The following is a 5,057-nucleotide window of genomic DNA, read 5'->3' on the forward strand; positions in this document are numbered from 1 at the left end:
GTTCTTCTCTTCTTCTATCAAGCAGCTGAATGTTGTCAATGAAGGGCTCTAATGAATCAGAACTTCTGCTTCTTGTTCTAGGCCTGTGGTTCATAAGCTTGAAACCTCAAAGACAGAAATAAAAAATTTTACCAGTAAAACAAAAAGACTTGATCTCAAGAAATGACCAAAGACTAATGCTAAATCTTCCACACTTTGGCAACGGCGCCAGTTGATAACTTGAGTTTTTCAGGCTATTTGGGTATCAATCCCTTTTGTCTGTTGTAGCAGAAAAGGTTATCAATCCAAGGTGTGGTGTTTAGTACACTAGACTAAGTGATCTGCTCTTAATCTAAGCAAGACAAGATGGTTTAGTTTCAAATAAGTGACAGAATTGCAATTAAACAAGATTAAGCCAATGAACAAAGAAAAAAAAAAACAAAGACAAAATGATGATGATATGAATATGATGGAAACATGGAGCTCTAGACATGATAGTTGGCTAAGGTGCATTAGTGATCAATCAAGGTGCTAATGAAAATATGAGATATGATTCAAGCAACTTAGGATTCAAAGCAAGTTTTAATCTTTTCCAAGTATTAAAACACAAATCAGATTATTAATCATACCCAATCATCATTGGAGACATAGCAATAAGACAACATTAATAATCAATCCTAAAATATCATTTATGCATATAACAAACATTCCCATGGCATTAATACATAAACCTCTATAAAAGCTGGTTCAGGCATTTCATCAAACACCTTTTTGGTGGATGAAATGCCAAAGATTTGGGTTAGAGAGATCATTTATAACCCAACATTAAGATCAGCTAATAAGAGAAATGAAAACATAAATCTAGTCATAATGATAACACCGTATTTTGACCACTTTTATGGATCATAATGATGTCTTATGCAGGTGTTTAATTCTGTTTTCAATGGTTTTCAAAGTGTTTTCAATGTTTTAGAGTTTCAAAAGACTTTTCCGGAAACTTGGACAAAAGATATGCAGTTTAGAACAAATAAGCAATTTTGGATAAATGCAGACTGTCAGAAGTATGGCAAGCGATGAATACTTTTTCACTGTCTGATCACCCCCAAACTTTAAGACAACATATAAGATACAACCATATTTATAATGCACTTGGTTTGGAGACAATCCAACGGTTAGATCTTCAGATACTCCCGTTGCTATAAAGACAGAAAATACAGTCTCGGAGGACATCACAAGCCGGAACCGCGGCCAAAGCATGGTTCCCCGCGGGTACAAGCACCACGACCCCGGCCAGACAACTTTCACTTCCCAGACGACCTAATTAAAGCCCAAGTCGATTACTTTTGTTATTTTTGAAGCCCTAAGTGTCCAAGACAACTACAGAAGCTATAAATACCCCATTTAGGTCATTCTAAAGGATGTGTTTGTGTGTGTGCCTCAATTTTACAAAATCCTAGAGAAGCCGTCGATTTCTAAGAAGGATCCTCTGAGAAGAGCATCATCGCGCCTCCATCTGCAACTATGTCCTTCGTTTTTCTATTTTTTTTCTTTTTAATTTCCAGCAATCTCAATACATTCATGATGCTTTGTTACACTATGTTTGAGTAGTTTCCCAGTTGTGTTTGAATGGAATTTTTTTTCAAAGGAAATTTCATGTGTCTTCTTCTATGAATTGTTAGATTTAGGATTTATAATCTTTTAGGTGTTCTTTGTTTACCTTTAATCTTACTGTGTGATTCTCTGCTGGCCACTTAGAATTCAATCTAGATATGATATGTTATGAACGTTTTCATTGATTGTCTGACCTAGGGTGAAACAAGCAATTATACTATAGGAGTGGAAACCTACCTATATATGAGTTGTGAATGTTTATGAGTCTTGTTCAAACTATTGCATCTACTCCCTTCCAGGACTAGAATGGAAACCTACTGGTCAGGGTTGCGAGAGATAGTTGTTTAGTGCTGCGAAATTAGGCTATACATTCTTTCGTGCCTCGAGTTCTAGAACATACGTAGTCGATTACCTTTATCATTTACTTATTTTGTCATAGCTTTAGTCCATGAAACCCTGTGATACCCTTGAGCCCAGCGTTTGTTTTCCATTGTTTACAGCCTTCGATTTTCATTTGATTTTACCTGCTTTCACTTGCTTTCATTTTCTTTTGCTTTTTACTTGCTTATTAGTTTATATTCAGTGAAAACCAAAACCAAAACCCAAACCTGTTTAGTTCTAATCTGATTTGAGCATTAGCGTGGATTTTTACTGAAACAACAAAGTCTCTGTGGATCGATACCCTAAGTATTACAACGCACATTTGTGCACTTGGAAACATTTAGGGATTATAAATTTAAAACCTAAAGCTTAGTAAAACAAACACGTTGTTTAAAATAGCATCAAATTTTTGGCGCTGTTGTCGGGGACTTTGATTTGTTTCGTTGCGTATCTCAGCTTAAATCCATTAGAACACTTGTTTACTTTTACTGTTTCTTTTGAATTTTTTCAGGTTACTCGACAATGGGAGACTGGGAACATATCCCCAGAACTCTTGGTGATCCGCCATATTGTGTGGATGGTGACTCAAACGATGATGACCTGAGTGATGAAGAGCTTGACAATCCGATCAATGATGATGAGGAGCTAATCGAATCAGCAAAACATGATGATGATGATGTACTAATAGGAAGTTTCGATTCACTCAAATATTTTCTGAAATATCGAATAGTTATTCAACTAGCCTTACCTGAGGATTGTAAAACCAAAATAAAAGTACCATATATCAACTTAGTTCAACAAAATCAATTCTATGGTTATTCATCCGAACACCCGATGGACCATATCGAGTCGTTCGAAGAATTATGTGCAACCATCACATAAAATGGGGATTACCATAAGTGTAGTCTTTTTCCATTCTCTTTGAGAGACAACGCCAGCAAGTGGCTAAAATCTTTGCAAAATGCATAAATAAAAACGTGGGCAGCTTGTAGAGCGGCTTTTCTAAATCGCTTTTACACTAGAACTCGTTTCAATCTCTTAAGGAACAAGATAAGAAATTTTGAACAAAAAGAAGATGAAGATCTTTATGATGATTGGGAGAGATTTAGAGAAAACTAAAGAGATTGTCCACACCACAGATTTTCTGACAAATACCTGATGGGTATCTTCTATCGAGGCGTAACTCAAGAATTGCAACATTCTTTCGACACATCAAGCAATGGAGACTTCTCCACCAGATCCACAGAAGATGCTCGTGTTTTCATCAACAACCTGGCAGAAAGTATCCGTAACCAAACAATCTTTGGTAAGTCTGCACTTCCAAAGGAAAAAGAAGGAACTTTGGAAGTTATGAAGTGTCTATATCAAATAATGAGTCAACTTGGATTGCAACAACCAAACAAACTACACAATACATGTAAATTTGATGGTTGGAACAACCCAATAGATTCTTATAATCAAGAGATGATGAACAATGAAGAAGTCTATCAAATTCAAGAGTTTCCTTTTGTACCTGATCACCGCGGGTCCATCCTTCTAGACTGCGGCAAAATTCACTTTCAACACGGTCGTGCTTTTTCTAACCGTGGCCAAGACCCATTCCACCACGGTCGTGAGTCATACGACCCCGGGAAATTCTCTTCCGAACAAATCTGGGCTGTTCAATCTGATCCAATTCCTTATTCAAGTTTTCCCTCTTTTGAAGCTGAAAACTTAAATAAAAGAATTTTAGAGCTTGAAAAATCTATGTCTAGGGAGATCAGTGATCTTAGCTCTGAAATAAAAAGGATGGAAGAAGATTTCAATGACAAATTTTCCACCTTTCTTAGTCTGATGATTAAAAATAAGTCTAATAACACAGATAATTCTGAGGAGGAGCCAAGTGAAAGTTCTTTAGAAGACTCAAGCGAGGCCGACCCCTCCGATCATGTGAAAGCTATCACACTTAAGAGTGGCTTAGCTTAAAAAGAGCCTGAATTTCCTAAAGATTCCGAAGATGAGGAAAAGGGAAAGGAAAAGGAAAAAAAAAGAGAAAGAGTCACGATTGAAGACGGTGAAAAAGAAGTGGTAGGAGAGAAGGATGGATAAGATGTAAGAGAAGATACATCCCAGGAAATCCTCGGAGAAGACGCGCTCCCCTCTCCACCAGCTCGTGTCTACAAACCTAAACTGCCATTCCTAGAGCCTTAAGAGCCCCGAAGAAAGAGAAAAAAAAGCTAAGCTGAAAGAGTTAATCAATCAATTATATGTGAGATTACCTTTCGTAGAAGCTTGTGCTATGATTACCACTTTAAGAAAATACATGAAGGGTATTCTAAAAAATTTGTTAACTCTTGAAGAAGGTGTTATGATGATTATGAATGCATTTCTATCTTACAAAGCCGGATTACTCAAAAGAAAGACGATCCTGTGAGCTTTGTACTTTCCTGCACTATCAACAATATGGCTTTTGAACGTGCTCTCTGTGATTTGGGATCGAGCATAAACATGATGCCTCTTTCAGTTTCAAAAAATTTAGGACATCACACTTTCCAGCCACTAAAAGTTCTTTAGTATTAGCTGATCGTTCCGTTAGACAACCCGTAGGTATCTTAGTAGATGTTCCGGTCAAAATTGAAAAGTGTTGCACACCTACAGATTTTGTAATACTAGAATTAGAAAGAGAACCTAAAGATCCTCTTATTCTCGGACGACCATTCTTGTCTACAGCGGGAGCCATAATAAATGTCCCTAAAATAAAAATACGGTGATCTGGTTATGCAATTCGACATGAACAAAAATCTCAAAACCGACTCTAGATGGCAAAATTTGTTGGATTAATGAGCTAGACGGAATTATTGAGGAAGTCTATGAAGATTTACTTCTCGACGACCCTTTAAGTGTCACGCTTTCAACCACAAAAGACTAACACAATTTCTTTGAAGAAATTTCAAGTGAATGCGCACGAATACTTGATAAGACCATAACTTACAAAAAGCCCTTAAACTATCTATATCTTAAGGACCAAACAAACATTCCTACACCTCCTAAAGACACAGCTGCAGCAATAAATGATCTGTGGAGGGAGTTGAAAGCCCCGAAGGTTG

The 5,057-nt window shown here is 36.9% G+C and overlaps 1 non-coding gene across 1 annotated transcript; it reads right to left on the reverse strand.

The window, feature by feature from the left end:
• Window positions 1-3,003: 3,003 nt before the first annotated feature.
• Window positions 3,004-3,113, reverse strand: LOC112086959. The gene has a single exon (XR_002899809.1). It is a non-coding gene; the product is annotated as a small nucleolar RNA R71 (small nucleolar RNA).
• Between the last annotated feature and the right edge of the window lie 1,944 nt (window positions 3,114-5,057).

Source organism: Eutrema salsugineum, unplaced genomic scaffold (genome assembly GCF_000478725.1).
Source record: "Eutrema salsugineum unplaced genomic scaffold, Eutsalg1_0 scaffold_2, whole genome shotgun sequence".
Lineage (NCBI taxonomy): Eukaryota > Viridiplantae > Streptophyta > Magnoliopsida > Brassicales > Brassicaceae > Eutrema > Eutrema salsugineum.